The sequence below is a fragment of the Lipophrys pholis genome (assembly GCF_963383615.2).
Source record: "Lipophrys pholis genome assembly, chromosome: 4".
NCBI classification, from domain to species: domain Eukaryota; kingdom Metazoa; phylum Chordata; class Actinopteri; order Blenniiformes; family Blenniidae; genus Lipophrys; species Lipophrys pholis.
The window spans coordinates 28,617,506-28,639,772 of NC_137637.1; the positions used below are offsets into that span (position 1 = coordinate 28,617,506).

Sequence of the window (22,267 nt, forward strand, 5' to 3'; positions counted from 1 at the left end):
AGCTGTGAAGATTCAAAATACAACAGGTTTCACTGTCCAACTGTCAGCCTGTCAGGCCTTGTTAAAAAGACAGGAGAGACAGTTTAATCAGCCGTTGCAAAGTTAAATGAATCACCGCAGGACGTCGGAGGATTCAGCCGTCACTTTGGTGCCCATAGACACTAATTCCCAGGCACATCAGCCATATAGCAGCTATAGCGCTCTCATTATAATCTGTCAATTCTCCAAAACCCGCGTCTCACTGATCTCATCATGGCCTGCCCGTGAATCTATTTCGGAGTGGGGGCTCTTTTTTTGAATCAAACACCTTACTTCCAGGCAGCGGAGTGTGACTGTGAGAGCTGGAGCCGTCCCGAGGTAACGGCCCAGGCTTTCATTTGTGATTCTGACGTCTGAGCCAATAATTGTTGCCACTTTATCAACCTGTGTTGATAGGAGATGACTGTGTGGAGATCCCATCTGCTCATTGCTGAAAAGAACCTGAAACTGCCATCAAAATTGCTGATTTCTACTCGCCCCACTTTTCTTTTTTTTTTTTTCTTCACGCTCTCCCAATAGGGATTGAAGTGGCACGGTGGTGCATCTGCAAGTCTTCATCATAAACTGCTGTAACCACCTGAATTGAAATACACTCGACAAGCACGCTACCGAAAGTGTGTGGAATGAGTAGTTTCGAGTAGAATTCTAAAATGAAACATTTGAGTTATACCTGCTTTCATGATTGCAGGACGCAACATTCGGGGACACATTGTCTTGCACTGTGAGCATTCAGACGTCTCTGTATGCACTGGGTGCCTTCCACACCAATCCTTGGGGGCGTTATTCTCAACAGAATGAATCCTATTGTGGCCATGACTGCAATAACAAGAACAAAGGCAGCGTTTTAGAGTACAAGAGAGGCATTTAAACCATATGGATTTGCAAACCAACTGCTAATCTTGTGGTTCGCTGTGAAGTACATTTGGGTGTCAAATTAAAGAAAAAAGTGGAAGAAGAAAAGTTTCTGAAAAGAATTGGGACGCCATGAGCTGCCAACGTGGCTTCAATGATGCTTGGTAAATATATATATATATATATATATATATAAATATTTCTTCTTCTTTTTTTCCCCCCCAAGTCTGTGAGCGTCTGCTAGAGAGACTCGCTGCATTCTACAAAACATATCCTCTCATTTGATGTCATAAAAATGTGCAAAATACAGTCTCATGAGCTCAGCCAAACTCCTCCAATAACAAACCTATTTCCTTATACATCCTGGGACTCCTGCAATCCTGTGCTCATCTGTGTGTGACGTTTGAAGCACGCTTACATTGTTTTTGCTACTATAGCTGCTGAACACCAACTGAGGCGGAGTTATCCTGTGTGAAGCTAATATATAGATTTGTTTGTGAATACATTAAACATGCTGATATGCAACATGGCTTTCAAGCGGGGGGGAATCTTCAAAGATCTAGAATTAAAATAGTTTTTTATATATTTTTGGTGATGACATGTTTTGAGCACCTGAGGCTACCCAGCATCAGTCTCAATGGATCCCTTCGCCTATAACAAATCAAGAAGTTGTTTTGTTTTTACTTACAACTGCCTAAAACGTACCTCTGCGAGTTGTAGATGTGGGTCTTTCATTAATGTGTGCATCTGCAGAACAGCTTGAATGAGTTATTTTTACCCTCCTACAATTTAGAGAAATGTCAAATGTATGATGAGTCACATTAATGGAGACCCGAGGAGCACCGGCTGCACCTTCCTCTGCAGTGATCACCATACACCGGGTAGTTTTACTAGTTCTACTCAGTCAGAACAGAGATACGTGCATTTATTAATTTCACTGCTGAATAGGGCTGAAGCAACCATCTCTCCCTCCAGCCTCCATCCTGGGAACATCTGGCACTACTGTCAGCAGGGTACCTACCAATTACTGTGAGTTACAGTGTGTGTGCGGGTTATGATTATAGTTGCTAACTTGGGTTGCTGATGTGTTTTATTCGCTGGTGGGTGTGAATGTTTGAAAGACTGCACTTCAGTTTATGCACAGCCCCATCCTAGCGCACAGACGAGTGTCGAATCCTGAGTGAATTTAACATGTACTTTATTTTATTTTTTTAGTGTATAAAGAGGATATTTTTGATTATTGAATTTTGTCTGGTTTGTTAATCACACTTTTTTGTGTGTGTGTGTGTGTGTGTGGGGGGGGGGGGGGGGGGGGGGGGGGGTGTCTGACGAAGCCAAAATGCAGCTTCATTAGAGCTTTAGACAGAATTTAAAAGTTTTTTCTCATTAGGAGGACTGGGGGAAAACAAAGGATGAAAGATGTTGAATTTTTGATTAGGTGACTGAATCAAAGTTGATACAAGCACTGAAATAATGAAAAAAAATAATACACCACTGTGCCTCTGGCGTTGATGCGTCCTGTTTTGTTGTAGCCTTGGAACAACAGTAATTATTGTTGTGTTTTTTTTGCTTGTTTTTTTCAGATGCCAAAACTGCTTTGTATTTATTTCATAACTGAAATCTGTTACATATAAATAGGAAAACAGTAAAACTAAAATGAATATTTTAAAAGTCTCACATTGTGTCATTCCAAAAACAACATGGAGCACAACAACAACGTTTTTAAACCCACAGTAACTTTCTTACCCTCAAAGAAGAGTCTGATGATCTCAAACACAATTCCACTACATTCAACCCAGGCCAATTCATGGTAATTACTTTAGTCATGGATCCAATTGCCGTAAAAATATAATGAAACATGTTTTGTTTAGTTTTTTTTCTTTTTAAAACCAATCACATGATCTTTTCCCAAACCTCAGTACGGGCACTCAGTACTCCTGAGCAAACCTGACACGAAGTAACGCCTCCTCTTAAACTATCGATTCATTTTTCAGCTGTGATTTGTTAGGTCCTGACGAAATGCTATCAGGCACAAATCATAACAATGCGTCCATGTATCATTCAGGTGGACAAACAATGTAATCTGTCACTAAGACAGACAGCATGATGTCAAACAAAAAAAAAAAATTACTTTCAAAGAATGTAGGACTTTTCTTACTTAAAGAGAAAAATGAAAAAGAATCTGTGCAACGACAAAACAACTGAATTGACAAAACAAATGAGTTATGTGATCAGTAGCAACTCCACAATGTGAATTATCGTGTTGTGTAGTTTCTCAGAGACGTGCCGTTAGGATCAAATGACTAAATAGGCAGTGAGTTACAGCAGTTCCATGAAGCCATTCAGTTCAGACACTCGTATCATGGATGGTTTGTTTCATTTAGGCTGGTTAAGCAGCAGCATCTGTCCCTCATTTGCTCTGGTCCAAACCAATTTGTTATCTACAAATACCAGATATTGGGATTAGCGGTAATATGCTGCGTTATTTTCGCCATATTTCTGTTGGTAGGAGCCGCGTACCCTCTTGGTAAGCTTTGTCGGTCTAACCAGAGAGTGTGTGACTCCTGGAGACGGGCCAGTGCCTGGTCGGTGTTTCTCCATCAGTGTCTGCACAAAAGGTTGAGAGTGTGGTGGATGCAGCTGCTGTCTGCTCCGACCATCCTTGGCCTCAACGTTTCACACGTTCATTGAAATATCAAGTGTTTTTCCTCATGGTGCTTCATATTCTGGATTTTTCTATTACATTATTAATAATTGTGTTTCTTTCTCATTATTTGGCCTCAAATCTGCAATTGGTGCAATAGACCTATAGGAGAATTAAAAAGAGCTTAAAGGAGGCGAAGTATTGGATTTAATTACAAGATATAGACCAAGACAGGACTCCAAGCTGATGTTCCTCCATATCTATAGGAGGTGTGAGAAATATAGTTCAACTTGTTCTCTTTTATAAGGTAATAATATGTTTACAATTTGGTTCACTGCCCCCAAGTGGCTATACAATAAACTAATGCAGGTGGTCTATTTGACATCAATTGAGGCCCCCTGTGTTCTTTGGCCTCGAGTGTTTTAACTTCCTGCCTTATTATAGCAACATAAAAAACGTACAGTTACTGTTGGCTGGTGTTTACAGGGGCAACAGACCACACAGTTGCTGCAAGGAAACACTGAAAGCCGGGCTTGAAAACAAAACAAAACCCACATTTAAATATTAATGGAATGAAATATTGATTAAAATTTGAAATACAACTAAGCTAAAAAGAAAATTACAAATGGAACCTTACATCACCCAGATGCACAATCGTTGGAGAAGCGTTTCAGGGGAATGCGAGTACAAATGGGATATACAAAGTGCACTGCAGCGTGATCACAGTGGACTCCTGCTCCACCCACATGTACAGGAGTTTCACTATGCTGCTAAATTTGACTCAATCTCAAGTGAAAAAACAACGGAACCAGTATCTATCTATCTATCTACCTATCTTAGCTGTTGTGTTGTCAAGGTAGTGAGGGGGATGAGTGAAGTATGCCTAAATATGGTTTCTGAGTAGCTTGTATGTAATGACAGCTTCCCTTTCTATTATTTCATTATGCAGGTGCAATACAGGAGAAGCACTGAAATCAGCAAACATTACACAACCGCCCCCTGAATAGGAGGAGAAGAAATCACAGGTGATAGCTGGGGGAGAGGAGGAGGCAGCAGTTACAGGCGACACCAACGCTGTCACAACTCTCATTCTGAGCCAAGGCTCTCAGCTCGGGCATCATTGTGACCGCCATTGTTGGTGCGGAAAAGAAGAAAGTGAAATAAGCTCAACACAAGAGTCTTCAGCTCTTTTTTTTTTCTTTTTATGGCAGCCATGATTTCCTGTCAAGAAAGGAATGTATTCGGCTGTTGCACATTAATATATATGGCATTGGTACCGCCCGTGTTTATATGTTAATGGGGCTTATTTATGCATAGGTGTGGATAGTGGGAGACATAAAAGCAGGGGGAAGCATGGAGGGAGGTCGAGTTTAGCTGAAAGCCACAGGCAGGACGCGAGGAGGTGCAGAGGGTGCAAGATCGGGGCTTTCATCTCTTGGTTTTGTGGATTTTACTTGGTAATGTATGAAGTAGAAGCGTTTACTCCTGACACACTTGTCTCCTCATAGCTGGAGTTGGTAATGTATTATAAAGCAGGTTTTCTGTTTTGTTCTACTTTTTGAAATCCTCTTCCCGTCATGACTGGTATCAGCAAATCGAATGCTATGGCAATAAAACACTTCTTTTTTCTTTTTTTTTTTCAAAAATTTGCACCCTCATACACTGAAAGTTCAAATTACAAATTAGCTCAACTTTTTTGCAATAGTTGCTCTGGACTGAAAGTGCAGCCAAGTTTTCCAGCTCCATTTTTGAACTGCTGCACAGAGAACGAGAACAAAGAGGCGCAACTCGAACCATAATGAGTTTGTATGAAGCGAAAACGTCAAACCAGAGACAACATAACAGTTGCTTTTCAAAGACACTGACAACAACTTGAGGGAGGTGAGGGGACGGAAAAATCAAGATGCGATTTCTGTATTTTTATTGAGAGACTACGTGTTTTTTTTTATGGGTAATTTGGGGTGTTTTCTGACACCCTGTGAATGAGACATGATGTGGTTGTGCTACTTGTTAAAGATGACGATTGTTGGCTTTCTCTCGTGAACTCCACTCCAGCCATTGACAGGCGACGCACACGCAGGGGTTTTACTACAATTGCTTCAAATTGGTTTGTCCTGGTCAGATCATTTGAAGATCAGGTTTGCCCGGGCGGTTTCCTCCAATGTCACTATTTAGACCTTTGTAAATAAATAACTAGCGCCGATTTGTCGAGCTTGGGGGTGTCAGACATATGGCCTGCAGACCAAAACCTCCAGATCCTCCATTCTGGACCGTGCGGACAACCTTGCAAAAGGTGAAAATTGCAAAGTAATATCAACTTGAAACTTTTAACAAAAGTAAGTGTTTTATCTGCACTAAGATGCTCACATGTGTCAGTAAGATAATGGAATCTAACACAACACTGAGGCCTGATCCAAAAGAACAGTGATACATAAGTGAAGGTCAACAATTTAGCAATAACATGGAAGCCACGACATGAGGGTGAGTATGTGATGGCACGATTACTTTTTCATATTATACTCTAACGTCATTGCACTCATACAAGGAGAAACATGTGGAGCTGCTGATATTTCTAGGTTATTATTTTCTCACCTCACTAGTCGGCACCGTTCAATATGAAATACACCTTATACAACTTTGACAGCCCTGATTTAGTTTATCTATGTCTAAATCCTCAATACCAGCGTAATAACAAGGGTTGAGGGGGCTGGAGGTAATCCCTGCTGACTTTGGGCCTAAGAAGAATTGCCAGTCAGTCACAGGGCTTACACAGAGAAACACACAACGCCACACACACACATCTTCACAAACAAATGACACAACAGGCATACTTTAGCCCTCGGGGGATGGAAAGATGTACTATCCTGAGATGCACAGGGAGAACATGCAGGCGCCACACAAGCTGGTTATATAATCAAATCAACAATGGTTTCGACATCCTAGTTTTCAGAAATCACACATTTACCTTCTAATAAATTCCACTCCCTAAAAGTCTGCGAAGCAATATGTACTTCTTCTCTGTGACATTGAAGATCCTTGAGCAACTAAATTATATTCACAGTGAAAGTCAGAAAGGAAAAAAACAATATTTTCCAGAAATGATTTAATAAAGCAACGGCGACGTTTTCATTTCCATTCGCCTCCTTCACGTGCTGGCGTTTCCCAACAATCACGGCCTCACAGAAAGCTATTCCACAACCCCCGGAGAAGAAGACGGACCTTGTTACAGTAATTTTCAGTAAATATGGACCTGTGGGTGCCTGACGACAAGTCGCGATTCAACTAGTTTGCGAACATGTGGTTGCAGCTGTGATCTTGGCCATCCCTTTAACCCAAAATGCAATATTTCCTCCCACTGCATTTTTGTCTATTGGGGCCACTTATGGATGGGAAAGTAAAAGTGAAGGTGAAAGAGTGATACTGCTTCCTGTCCTGTGATGTAGGTCCAGTGCTCTCTGTGTGATTGCTGATCATTGGTGCACCAAAGAGCTGCTCCTCTTTTGGCAGACACAAAATCTCACATGGTTCTCCAATGAAAATTGCCTGAAAGAGTTTAAAAAGGTAAGAGCATCCTGAAACCTGAGTGAAGCTGCACTACAGAGATCCTCGACGTGCCTACAGGCTTCCAGTATTTGACCACTTATTCAAATCATAAAAAAAAAAATTGACAACATATGGTACATGCTGCTTCTTCATTGTTAGTTTTACTTCAGGAAAGGTGTGTATTCCTTATATATGTCCAAACCCAGCACACACGCACAGTGATCTCCAGTTTGGCATGAGTGGCAAAAAAAGAGAAGCAGTTTAAAGTGCAGACAGTTTAAGTGCTTTCTAGCGATGAACAAGTTATGAAACAATAATAATGCAAATTTGAATAAGTTAATATAAACACAATGAACCTACTTTGAGATGTAATTTCCCTTTAAGTCTGAGACTCGCCGCACGGCTTGATTGAACAAGTAGACTCAGGCATGCAAGGAACATTAAATGGATGACCTCAGGAAAAGTTGAATGTAACTTGATGACAGATTCACAGGCATGAGGCAAAAGATGCTCTCGAACCCCAGTGTAAGATAATGTGCATAATCCACTGCAGGGGTGTTAAGTGCACTCATTTCACACTCCATTTCACACAATGCAGCCCTAGGAAGAGTCTCTGTGTATGATGAGTCAGGAAATACACAACATCATTCTTCTGCGTCTTACTGTTGGTTCTGCCCATTGTTTATAAATTCAAACGTAATATCATTTTCAAGCTATTTTAAAATTAAAAGTGTGTCAGGAAAATAATAGGAACCAAATACATGTTGTGTGCAGGATTCACACCAATCTCAGGAAGTCAGTGTTTGGTTGCGAATGACTTCATAAGATGTATTACCGACATTAAAATGCTATTTGAAGATTTAATTTCTACCTGTTGCTTTATTATAAATTTGCAGTCCAATACACACAACTGATATAATATCACCCTCTAGGGAAAATGGTGTCTGTTTGTCAGTGATATCCTGTTGCAAGGACAAACATTTAATTCCCATCCATCAACCTAAGAATAGAAATTCTCCCCACTTTGTGGCAGTAGTCCAATAAAGAACAGAATGAATGGTCTTGATGTGTGCATTAACTTAAATATTATAGACATCAATCAGATGAAATGTGAACGTATAAACAGATTTTTTCTTTTCTTAAAAAGCCTATCGAGGGACAAAATGCAGTTCAGTAATTGTGCTGAGAAGATCAAATACGAGACAGCCACTAATGTTTCTAAAAGCACTGAGTGGGAACGTTGAATACACATGAGTTTTTTGTGTGTGTGTGTGTGTGTGTGTGTGTGTGTGTGTGTGTGTGTGTGTGTGTGTGTGTGTGTGTGTGTGTGTGTGTGTGTGTGTGTGTGTGTGTGTGTGTGTGTGTGTGTGTGTATGTAAATATGTAAATACGTCATAAGTGCACAAAACACTGCAGGGTGTTTTGTGCATTTATTTGTGTATTAATGCATCGGCTTTGTCTGAGACGAGGCTACCTGTTATCTATTTTTCAGTATTAAAAAAATAAACGAAAACAAAAAAAAAAGCACACTGTGTTTGTAGTGTAGCCATGTTTCTCACCCCCCCCCCCCTTGTCTTTACTATGGAATTGTTTGGAAAACCTCCCCAGTGAGCAGATGGCGTCTGTCGGGAGGAGAAAGAACCTGGAACCTGGGCTCTCTACGCCGCACACACATTTTCCCCATTTCCAGCTACAGCCTTTGTAAAAAAAAAAGGGGAAGAACAAGGGTCTACTGGGAATTTAACCATGGGTCTGTTTTGGGAAACAGTGCACACGTTTGTTTACTGCAGCCTTGCTCTTGGATTGGAGCAGTAGCTACAGTAAAAGCTGTGGATAGTGGTGTCTCTGTGCAGCCTGGTGAACAGGATCAGGCTCCCCCCATGGTCCTGGGATGATTTCCATCGCTTTGACTATCATAGTTTCTGTCAGGTGAATTTGATTTACACATTATTTGTCCCATTTGCCAATAAAATGAAACACGAAGAAGCATCTCTTTTTCTTTGGCTGTGCTGATCTACAGCATGCTGGTGAGTCCTCATTTATTATTAAGCAGAGAATGAAGCAATGCTCCAGTATCTCCTGATAGCTGCTTACACTCTAGCCCATGACGTATCTAAAAGAAGTAAGTAGCAGGCAAACCAGGGGTCTTATGCTGAGTCTGCACTTGCCGAACGAACTCAGAGGACAAGATAAGCCAGGAAAAGCTTGGAAAAGTAAATCTAAGGCTGTTTGAAAAAAAGCCCTGAACCTCTCTGCCAGCTACATTCTACACACAGAGTTTTCCTCCCAATCGCTCTCTGGGGGAGATTTCTTAAGCACGCTTTGTTGCTAGATCCAGGTATGCAATCAGTCACCGCAGTTGTGAAGAACATGCCAGCAAGAAAAACCCAACACGAGACACAAAATCTGTCTCACGGGAACCAAGAAGCTGGACGAGACTGAATTAAAATCTCTCTTTTGCTGAGTCACACTCTGCAGATAATTACCCACTGATATGAAGAACATTTCCCCTCTTGGCTGTAAGTTCAGAGGGAATGCAGACAATGGCATATTTGGCTGTAATCATAGCAGCCCCCCCACCTCGAAATGGAGCTATGAGAGTATGATAGCACAAAGCTAATCTCTGGCCCTTCAATAAGGCCTTGGGGAGCTGCCCGAAATGGAAGCCGTATTAAAACCAAGCTTTTATTATGTGTCAGGTATATCTTATAAACCTTGGCCAATATCTACAGTCTTTCATTGTGTGCCAACAGACAAAAATAAGCACAATCTACATCCCGGCCAACACAACAATTGCTGTAACACCCATGCGCCTAAGTAACCTATTAAAGTTTGCTGCGGGGTGCACAGCAGCAGTCTCACATCAGCAGTTCTACCATTGTCTCCACTCTCAGCCAGGAGGCTGCACATCTGCACAGCACGGTGACTGACAATCAGTGGTTCACACACACCGAATCCCCCCCCCCCCCCCCCCCCCCCCCCCCCCCCCCCCCCCCCAAACACCCCACCCAAAGCGCTCCCACAAAACACCACGCAGCCAGGGTGCTTCCCCCCTGCGTGACTCAACTTGTTTCAGGGCTGAGAGGGAGACACGGAGAGAGGAGGTGGCGATGGGATCAATCTGGGAGAGCTGGCGATGAGGGAGCCGCGGTTTGCGTCCTTGTTTGTTGCCAGGATTTGCTCATATTGGAGGGAAGTACTTATTCGAGGTTTGGGTTCAATCTGGGCTCTCAAAGCTGTAACTATTATAATAGTAAAAGGGAAAAAAGCCTGCAGCTCCAGCAGTTTTCGATATTGAGTCATTCTTTTATCAAATTGTGTGAGACTTCGGGCGCCTCTGCAGCGCAGCGACGCGCAGAGCTGCTCACAAAAAGCTGCGCCTTAACGCGTAAAAACAAGCAATGCTCTCACGGTTCAGGGCGTTGCACTCCCTCTTTTTAAAGGCATTGCATGCATTTACTTTCCCCCAAACTGTCACAGCACTGTCAACCATTGCACCGATTTAGGTCTTTACTGCCGAGAAACAAGCACCAGAAATGTTTTACGTGCAACCTCAGATTCAAATCACGGGTCTTCTGCATCTATACTTCAGTGAATCTCACTCACGACGTTTTTCTTAAACATCTGATGCCTCCACTTTGCGAATTGCAGGGCTATACTTACCCCTTTCTTCTCTCTGTGAGCAATCCTTTCAAAAGAAGTGACCCATATCCAAGGCAAAAATAAAAAATAAACACAGAAAAAAACAAAACAAATCGTATCTTCTTGAGTGCACCAATACGCAAAAGCAGGGTTTCCTCAGCAGTTTTTGGTTTTCAAAAAAAAAAAAAACCAAACAAACATCTAAACAGTGCTTCTGAATAGTATCCAAGAGAAATCTACACGCGTCACGCGGCTGCGTTGGTCTCCAGAAATCATTGCGAGCGCCGTCCACGGAAAAGTGGGGCTGGAAGTCTCAAGTCCCAACTTTAGTCACCGCGCAAAACGGGAAATAGAATGTACGTCCATCAGAGCTGCTCGCTAATACACCTCCAGCGAAAAGGGGATCCGATTTTTACGGGATAATGGAGCGGAGACGCGCATATCCCACACCCGAGGCGAGAGCACTTTCCAACTGATAGACGCAAGACTATATGCGCTCCGTGCGCTGGATGTGATTGATGTTAAATGCATCGCAGCACACCGCCTTTATCAGGGTAGAAATGCACATTCAGTGAAGGGGGGGGGGGGGGGGGGGGTGAATGCCAGATTACGGCATGTAATACCACTAGGGCTTTGTCCGGGCAAATAGCGGGAGTGTGTCATGCTGTTTATGGCTCAATGTCTTAAAAAAAAAAAAAAAAAAAAAAAAAAAGGAACGAAAGAAAGAAAGAAATGTAACATCGATTTGGCCGATTGGTGCCTCACCTCTCAGCACACACCGACTTCAGTGTGTTGAATTTATCTTTCCCACTGCGAAGTCACATGAAGATGGAGAAGGGAAAGAAAAAAAACACTCCGCCAATCTAATTCAATCAAAACCTCTCTTCAATATTGCGGTCAATTAATCTTACTTAGAAGACGTGCCAGATCATTTGGACTGACAAAACAAGATTCAACAATTCAATTTCACCCAATTAATAGCGTTCATCTGACTCAGAGATTATCTGCATCGTGATAGGGAAGCCTCCAATCAGTTCAATCTTCACGCCGGCAACAGAAAATGTGTTAATATTTCAGTTATGACGCTTCTGGGTGGACTCACATGTTACAGGTGCTGCTGCGCACAACGTGCAGCATGTTGAGCCTCACTGCGCGTCGCCCATGACGAACATATCAAGTCCAATCACTGAGTGGGAAAACTCAATCTTGATATCTACTGTAGTGTGTGTGTACACGCTGCACCACCGTTATGAAATTATGCCCAAGGGCATGGCTGCATGTGTGTCCAACATTATCCTGTAAAAATGCGAGAAATCAGTTTTAAACCAGGTATGCGGTGCTTTTCTTGGGTCTTCAATGCGATCGATGGGGCCCATCCTTCGGCTATTAATCTTCAAAAGTCTAACAAAAAGTGTGTTTGGGCGAGACAAAAGGACCTCCTCATCCTACATCAGTTTAACTGTGGCATCAGTGCACCTGGCAGTACGGACTGATTTTACCACTCGCCATGCCCAAAAGAAGCCCCGGGGTAATAATTCGCCCTTTGGTCGCAGTCTAGGCGCAGCTGCTCTTTCTGCCTTCCTGATCACAGGGTCGAGTGGAGTGTGGAGGCTTTCACCGGTCTGACTGGGTCACACCTGTGGAGTGCTGGACTGCCTCCACCACATCAAGGGGGAAAAAGGAGGGGTGTGAGTGTGAAAAGAGAGGGCTCAGCGAGGTTTGGGGGGGAGGGGGGGGGGGGGGGGGGGGGGGGGGTGTCCATGGAGGGGGGGGGGGGGTGTCATGTCTCTGGGTCTCAGAGGCAGCTGACCCTCTGAATATTCATCCCCACCTCTGCCGGAGCAAATTTCAGCTACATGACTAGACTGACAGTCTTGCGAGGTATCCCGGGACTGCACAAGTCATGCAGAAAAATAAAATCACAAAGCTAACTTGTGCACATTATTGAACAGAGTGTTTTACATCCCTTTATTACCCCACAGAGCATCCACTCGCCTCCATCTGTCAGCTCCTCAAACCACTCTCCGCTTTCTGTTTAGCATAGTTAGTGTGAGTGAATTATTTAGCTGTGGAGAACGGATACAAAAGTTACATCCATCAGGAGAGCCATTCCTGCTTGGCTTTCTGCTGCAGTGCGCTGGGACTCCGTCTTGTTGAATGTGTCTGCTCGGAGGATAACGTGTCCGTGTTCTGCTGCGGTCCTCCCCGTCCCTCTGCGCAAGGCAAACTCTGGAGATTACTTGTTTCAATTAGCCATGGGGTAGAGAGAGTTTAAGCCACGTTAATTCCAGCCACTAGTGAAAATCCAAGTCAAAACGACAGGGCATACTCCGGCATAATCGCCTGCCCCCAGACGTCTCTCATGTCATGGGTATATTAGGGGAATTAATCAAAATGTAAATTGTTCGGGTGCAAAATTTTAATTTTACTGATGACATTCATTAAATACCCCAACTTCTGCTTTGACTTTAGTCCGACGCTTATGAGAACTCGGACCTGGTTTTGATTTGCTCCTCCTTTAGGAGGCCCTTTCGCCTCCGCGGCGATGAGGGGGAGGGACAACGTGGGGATTCTTCAATCACGCGCATAAATAATTGAACAGTAGGAACTAAATATGTTGTTTGTGTGTGTGTGTGTGTGTCCCATCTCTTCATTAGCATCAGTGTCATCTAATATCAAAGTGTGAGGATATCCAGTTTATCTGCTAACATTTGATTTTATATAAAACTGAGACTGTCTGACACTCCCACGAGCTGGACGACACAGAAATGAGTCAGTTTGTCACTCTTGTTTGAAGCCAACATTCCAGAGAAACGAAGCGTGCCAGCTGAGGCAGACGGCTGAGCCATATGTTCAATGCTTGACTGATATGTTCTTAATGTGACCGGTTGACAGGCGTCACGGGTGCGACCTCTGAACTCAAACACCTATTTTTTTTTTGTTCTATTCGAGACTGACTACAAAGCAAATCACATCTGCGGTAGTACCATATGTGCAGAGAGGAAGGGGGGGAAAACAAAAAAAAAAAAAAGTGTTTGATCAACACAAAAATCCCCCCAAAACCCAAGAGACAGCTCCATTAGATTACGGCGTGCAGGAAGTCGCCTTGTGAACAATAGAAAATGCTACTAATAAGAGTGATGTCATTACCAGTGTGGGGCTGTCGTGCCCCGAGACCGAGTAACAGTCTGGAAAGAGAATACAGAGGAAGAAACGTACATTTGCAAACACATTCATCAGGACAATAAAAATTAAGATGAGCAGAGTACGGCAGGTTTGTGATGTTATTGTCTCCCTCGTGTAACGATGTTTGTTTATTTCTTGGGGTCCGAATGACTCACTGAGGAAGGTAATGGACACTTAAATCGCTAAACAATAATTATTACTCATTGCAATAAAGCTCATGTTGGGTGTGAAATTGATGATAATTGTGCAAATATTACATGAATTGCAGTCTGTGCGAGTGCAGTATTGCTGTGCTGTAAGAGTAGTATAAAGATCCAGTCAAACAATGTGGAGCGTTATTTTCCCATTCCATCTTCAATAATCGCTTTACCGATACACCAAGAGAACAACCAAGTGTGAACATGCAAACTCCACACACACACACACACACACACACACACACACACACACACACACACACACACACACACACACACACACACACACACACACACACACACACACACACACACACACACACACACACACACACACACACACACACACACACACACACACACACGCTCCCGAGGCCGGACGGGTATAACCTTCTCTATCTCGTCCTCATCTTCATTTAATGCAGCTTATGAATTACACATTCTTGGAAAACAGGGAAGGTTAAACGTCCACATAGTAAAATGAAATATGGTATTGCGTTCTCCATAACCACAAACCTTCCAGAGTGACGCGCAGCATCCAAAAATGTGTTCAATGATACCAACACTGTCACATTGACACGGTATTAAAAAGAAAGTGTCCCTCTGTGTTATGAGTGGACGAAATACAGGGTACACACCAGATATATCTCTAGCTGTAAGCCAAAATCAGAAACCATCATAAAATGTATATATATAAACATCGTATACATGTATTTATAAGTACGTGCGTGCACCTTTTAAGAGTGCCATCAGCTTCAAAAGCTTTATAAATATACTCTTAACAATGTTGCTGAAAAAAGAAAACCAATATGAACTTCAGATTTCATTCTGGGGGAAATGTATTGTCCAGTTCAACTTTCTTTAATGTTGACATTGCCATGTGGTATTAAACAAACGATTTATGGGATAATAAAAGAAACTGGAAACATGAGCTTAGGGCTTTCTGTAACTGGCACTATAGCGGCCCCTGGTGGTTTCAATGTTTAACACCATTAAATTCCTTCTCTGGTTTATCATAATAAAAATCTCAAACAGACCTCGATAACATATCATTTAAATATATTTATTAAAAGCTGTGAGTCTGGACTGATGAATTTGTACTGTCATTAATGTGTATTCATGTCATAATTACCAGTATATTTTAATAAATTTATCATTTTCATTCCGTGCTTATTGAATGTGAGCTCTCTGATCGTTTTACAAGAATCTAATGATTTTAGATGCTATCAACATATTACTATCGTTTAGCCAATAAAAAAAAAATAAAAAAAATCAATCCTGCGTAGAGAGCACGTTGTTACTTCAAGCCAAGAAACTCACACAACACAGCAAATTGCTTTTCTTATGTGTAAAGCCAAGCACAATCTATTCTGGCCCCGGGCAAAAACAACACAATCTCCTGCTTATTTAGTCATTAACGTGCATATTTACCTGGAGAGGGGAAAAAAAAAAAAAAAGGTGCTGGAAAGGTTAATGTTGCCAATATCTCTGCAGTCTTCAATTAAACAAACCTCAGCTGCAGCAGCGCCTTTGGTTGTGTGACGTCTGCAGGGACGGCTTTATTAGGAGACATTGCTCTAAAGCTGAGGGTTTTGGTTGTTTTTTTTTTTGCAGACACACACAAACACGCAGTGCTCTTCCAGTTTACGATCACAAATTCTTCATTTCATCTTAGGATTTCTTTTTTTTTTTCTCATCTATTCTAAAAAAATAAATGAATAAATAAGCACAATCCAAACACTGGATGGATGCACAGTGTATTAGGCTGCAGCCGGCTACCAACGCTCATAAATAAATTACAAAGTTTATGTGTTGAGTCCAAAGTTCTTGCAGGTGCCGGTTTCAAACCGGTGCTTTACGAAATGTCGTTACATCGCCGAAAACCTAATAATGTCCTGGCTCCTGAAGAACTCAATAATGTGTAAATGAGTTGCTAAGAAACACCTGTAGTGCCATTTAGAGCGAGCCATCCATCTGTCTTCGATACCGCTTTATCCAACTTAGAGTCGCTGGGGGCCGAAACCAATAACAGCTGACTATGAGTGAAAGCAGGGTTCACCCTGGAGAGGTCAGCAGTCCAAACAGAGAAACAGACAATTTAGTGTCTGGGCTGGAGGAGGAAACCAAAGCAACAACGGAGGAAACTCCACCTTACGCACAGGGAGGACATGCAAAGTGCATACAGAGAATGTGTACGAATCCGGACTCAGACCGGGGATATTCTGCGTCTCACCACGCCTTTTTGGTTTTGACAAACAAAATATTAAAAAAAAGAAGAAAACATGTAAAAAAAAACAAAGAAACAAAAAAACAATCTGAATTAAAAACCAGAGGTTTTTTTTCTGATAATGTTAAAAGCATAGAGGAAAAGAGGGATTGGCAGTATGTTACATCCTTATGGCTTTTAAAAAGTTTCACATATTTTAATTTCACAAAAAAACATAAAACAGAAGAAAAAATATTATTGAGCTCTTGAAGTCAAGAGTATTCTTTTAAAATGTCACAGAATATGAATAGTGTAATTTCCCTCTGAGATTAATAAAGTAATTCTATTCTATTCCATCAAAACAGAGTCTGACATAAAAAAATAATTTTCTAAAGCTACAAACATTCAATCACAGCATAGCGTAATGCTAAATTACCACAATGTATTATGACCGATGTCTGTCAGCTGGTGCTCAAGATGCCCCCCGAGTGCGTTAAAGGCTTTTTTGTTGTTGTTTTTATTAAATGAAATTGACATATCAGAACATGTTATTTATTGTATCTCACAGTGACAATTAGCAAATTAGCTGTTTTGGTCTTAAGCGATTTAAATCCCATCAGTTTTAAAACCAACTTTACCAGCATGTCGTTAAGAAATTAGTAGAAATTCTTCTCGTCTTAGGAGGTAATGAATTTAGCAGATTAGCAGTAACGCCGACAGTTTAGCCGTGTATCTTAGCAACAGTTGCTCCTTTTAGTCTTTGGATTCACGTCTGTGTCTGAAAGACGCGTCCACCGTTGAAACTGCGAAAGCCTTCGCTGCGCGCTCCGGTCCCCCTCGCAGACGTAAAAATAAATACTGGACGAGAAGAGAGACGCCGAAAATGTACATTTGCTGGACCTTTTCTGTGCGACTACGGTTTCCATAATTAAAAAGTCACCTCAAGTGGGGTCCACGTTACTTATTCATCCATTCACACAGTGAAACACGAAAAGAGAAAGCCGTGGCACCATCTTTAACCCCGGCTGAGAGCTACCTTTGAATCGTCTCACTAAAAACCTTTTCAGTGACCTTTACCATTTCAACAGCGATATCCGCAGCAGCTTAAACCAGAGTCTAAGATCAGTTCCACCCCCCCGACACCTCTGACTGTTTAGCTCCAATAAGCAATCCTCTCTTGACAACAACGTTTACTTCTGCTGTGGAGAGGGAAAGAAAATGTGGAGGCCATGTTGAAATCAGATTGCTTCATCGAAAAAAGGCAAAAGAATGTTTGAACCTACAGGAATCAAACTTGAATTTAATTTCATATTACAAACAAGATGTGTCAGGTATTGTGACTGTCTGTGTCCCTTTTTTTTGTTTCTGTTTTGCTGTGCTGGTTTTTCTCTGTTTGTTTTTTTGTTTGTTGTTGTCGGATCTATATTTTTGTAAAAAAGCTCATAGAAGATAATAGGAAAGATAATTGCAGAAAAAAGAATGTTTTACCTGAAAATATTCTCTGTGTGACGGTAGCTCAGGGCAGAAATGTAGTTAAATACAAATCCCCCCCCCCACAACTTATGAATATTTACTTGATACCACCTGGTAATCAGTAAAGTTTCAAGTAAAAGTTCGATTTTATTGAGATCCTTAATATAATCCAGTTTAAGTGTACGTCTATACTGTTGGGATGGGGAAATACTCCTGCCAGGTGGCGGTATGCTCTCTCTGAGTGCCTTCTTCTTTAAATTATGTGGGGGTTTAAATTTTGAGCAAACATTTGTCAAACTTCCTAGGATGATTCCGCAGGATGATGTAGTATTAGCACTCTCACCTCACAGAATATCTTCAGTTTGAGCAGGGGATCTTTGTGTGATGTTTCTGTATTTGCTCTGTGATGTACCTGTCCAGTGTGGACCCTCCCTTTGCTTATAGTTTGACATTTCATTATCTTCTCCCAACACTCAATGTGCACATAAGTAGGAAATACTATTTCTCATGCGGATACACAAATGCCTCAGTGTTGAGCGGCATCATATTTCTACTTTATCGAAGTTTCAAGTATTTCCATGGGGAAATTCTGCATTTGAAAATGTTGAAATGTATTTTCCCCATATGAACATGGGACCTTTGCCACTTACTCACAAACCCTGTTACGAGGATTGAAGCCAACCATTTAAGTATAGTTTGATCTCATATGGTAATCAGTGCAGTTGAGCATCTTAGAGTCATTTAGTTTTCCAACCTGAAAATAGGAGAAGACCTTTACAGGCCTGGAATTTTGATTAAAAGGGCAACTGCATTCTTAAATAACTTAAAACATTCTTAAACTTTCATATTCTTAAAACATTTTTAAATATTAACAAGATCAAAAATACAGAAAGAGCTAATCTGTCCTTAGAGTGGACAGATTGGTTACAGATATATACAAATATAGATATATATAGAAAGGTGACGTCTACATTGAGGGTGAGCAAGTGGGTCTAACATTCAGGTATCAAAGTTGTGGTTTTTGTCTATAATTTAGTGTCTATTGACTCTCCTGTCTTTCCAAACCAAGCACTGGTGCATCAACAGAAAGAGGTGAGCTCCCTCTTGTGGACAGGACGGGGACTGTCACTCTGCGGCTGAGTGTGTGTGAATGGTACAACAGGGGCTTTCAAAGAAAAAAGTGTTGCCTTAGCAACAGCAGATAGTAAAAGTGCAACCTCGTGAGTGTGACCCACTGATATGTTTAATTGTGTAAGGCCTGGACTGGTCCTGCTGAAAGCAAAGCGAGAAGGGCACAGCAGACGAAAGGGTTTTTCTTTTGCAAACGACATTGTATGAAAATGTGAAATTACCTGTATTGGAAGATTAAAATCCAAAATTCTGAATCTAACAAGGTCTTGTTTGGTTTGACTGTCAGTGAGATTACACAAAAGCTGTATTTAGGTCATCGACATTTTACTTACTTAAATTTACTTAAACTAAATTGTTTATTTTGTCTTAGCAAAACACACACAGCAGGTTTTCATTTCGGGGTCACACACCAAAGACCCCAAACTTGTGCTGCCACTTACCAAAACCTCCACTGAAAGAAACATCTAATTCAGTAGAACTGATGCTATATTAATAAACATTTCATTGAGATCACCAGAAGGAGTCCGACCTTAACCCACCAAACGTAAGATATTATGTCATGCACTTACCATGACGATTTCATGATACACGTGGGAGTTTTAGGAGTTTTCATGTTAACGCTAAGTTTACACAGGAAAACATTTCTTCTTTTTTTTTTTACTTAAAAAGGGCCCTCGTTAACAGGAAGTGGTGACGTCAAACGTAAACGCGTGCGCTGCACCCATTGGCTGAATCAGACCATACTAGTTTCTAGCGAATGAATAAATAAATGAATGAATGAATGAATGAATGAATGAATAAATAAATAAATAAATAAATAAATAAATAAATAAATAAATAAATAAATAAATAAATACTTTATTGGTGTATGTATTAATTAACCAGACAACAAATTATGATATTCACACGTCCCAAAAAAAATCAAAAGCCACATTTTTAAATCACATATCTTGGGGGTGCTTGGGTATCCTATGGCTATCCCTGGTCCCATCAAACCAGTGAGTGAACAACTGTGAGATAATAGGATTGGTAAGTATTAAAAAGAATGAGTTAGTCGTAGCTCGGGGTGTTTTTAGCTTCCATTGAAATTCAATTGGGTGGTGCAGTGGTTACTCACCTCACAGCATGTTGTGGTTCAAATACCGGCCTATCTATGTGGAATTTGCATATTTCCTCTCAGTACCCCGGTTTCTTCCCATAGTCCAAAAACGTGCATGTGAGGATAATCGGCAACCTTTAAATTGCCCCTAGGTGTGAATGTGTGTGTGGTTGTTTGCCCTGTGATGGACTGGCGACCTGTCCAGGGTGTGTCCTGCTCCAGCACCCTGAACAGAATAAGCAGGATATAAGATTGATAAAGATCATGGTGAATTGCATGCTCCATATTTTTGTGGAGAAATGATGTTTTGCGATATGTTGTAAGCTGTTTGCAGCCGACACCTCAGTATGTTTTCACTGCCCTTTCATTACCACCTCCTGGATATCAACTGTAAGACAGTGGTGGTGTTGAATATGTATGAATACATCTTTCTCTTCCTCCAGCCGATTATGTGTTGACTTCTGACTCCAGCGCCAGAAAAAAAATGCATATTGTTATCTCAGTTTAATTACATTTATATGGTAATGCTGCATACTTACTGGTAACTTTCAACCTGGGGCAAGCCTTTTAATTATATTTTTCTTTTGTGCATTGTGGAATATATGAAATGTCAAAACAGCTATACGTCAAAACAGATATATTACAATTTTACAGCTGATTTATTTCAATATAAAAAAATGGAGAACCATCAGACAGTGATCTGAACGTTTGTGAGGAGACGATGAGATATACTTGAAATGTCAATTGCCACAGGAAGAAAGAAAAAAGAAAGAAGTTCTCAGAAATTCAGGTTCTTGAAAAGTAAACCAAATCTACATTAGTAGATACGTTCCTGCCCAAACAATTCAAGTTTCATATACATCTGATAATTAAATTTTTTGATTTAAAGTTACCTTCCATTAAACAACTTACTAATATGAATATGGATCTTACTTATAATCACATGTGTAGCCACCAAGTTAGCCTTATCTTATTACCAGAAAATGTATGGTAAAGGGATTTCATTTAAAGCTGGATTCATTCTAGTTTACACACATTTTATTTAGAGGGAAGTTATTAGCGAGAAGGAAACAGGCATAGAAGGTCACACAAGGCACACTTAATGTGTTTTTTATTAATTTTATGGTCAATTTGCATCTCTCTGCAGTATGAGTATGTCTTTTTGCCACTTCACAATCCTTTACTGGAACTTTGCATTTTTTCTAAATCTCTTCTCGTCTTTTGTAGTTAACATTTGTTTCTTTGTATCCGCCTTTCATCCCTTGGCTGATTGGTAGAGTGAGTCGTCTCTCAAGCAGAAAGTTGCAGGTTTGATTCCCTATCTGTCCACATTTCAAAGTGTCCATGAGCAAGACGCTAAACGTAAATCTCCTCCCTGTGGATGGACTTCTTGCGCGGCAGCTACGTCCACTGGCATGTGAATGGGTGGATGTGAATAACAATGTGGAGCACTTTGGGGACTGTCCAAGCGGTGGAACAGTGCTATATAAATGAAATCCATTTACCCTTGTGTTTGTTTTGTAGCTCTGTTCTTTTAACGTCTAATCACTTTATCATTGTTGATTTTGTGTCTCTTTGTGGTATTTTGTTGTGGTTGTTTTGTGTGTTTTTGAATCCCTCAGACCTTTTTTTTTTATATATATAGGACGGTGCCCTTTATTCACTATTTAAAATCACTACATGCTGTATTAATCAGGTCGGTGGTAATTTTCACAGCATATCTTTTTAAATGTCATGAGCTTGATAGTTCTGTTGCAGAGACAGCTCAAAGTCAAAGATGTATTTTGTTAATATGTATTGTGATTAAAAAAAAAAATACTAAAGAGGTGGGGTCTTTTTGATAATGATTGGATTTAGGGGTGAAGGGTGGCTGACAGGATATGAGATAATAGAGCAATGAAAATATTTAAAAAAACACATGGCTTTACACCACAATGACAACTTCACGTTTTAGTGACAGAATATAACAAATACAACGGGAAGATTAATGTAAAAGTTAGAGAAGCACAGATTTACTGAATTCTTCCAATATATTGCACCCCTCATTGAATGCCATTTGTTGTAAATTAATCTGTTGTTGATAACTATACATTCTATTTTTTTTTAAAAACCAAACAAACAAGAAATCCAGCACAATTCCTGATAATCCACTCCTTAATGTGAAGCACACTGTGTTTCCTAGGGGCCACTCAGATGTGTTCTCTTTACCTCGAAAATAAAATACATGGATTTGACGTATTTTGTTCAATCTGCTG

The 22,267-nt window shown here is 40.9% G+C and overlaps 1 protein-coding gene across 1 annotated transcript in view; it reads right to left on the bottom strand.

Moving 5' to 3' along the window:
• Positions 1-11,246, bottom strand: part of LOC308109110 (metabotropic glutamate receptor 4-like) — a 187,143-nt gene extending 175,897 nt beyond the window's left edge. Inside the window, exon 1 of the transcript XR_013935317.1 lies at positions 10,742-11,246. The gene's annotated coding sequence lies outside the window, so the exon portion shown is untranslated. The remainder of the gene's footprint in view (positions 1-10,741) is intronic.
• Between the last annotated feature and the right edge of the window lie 11,021 nt (positions 11,247-22,267).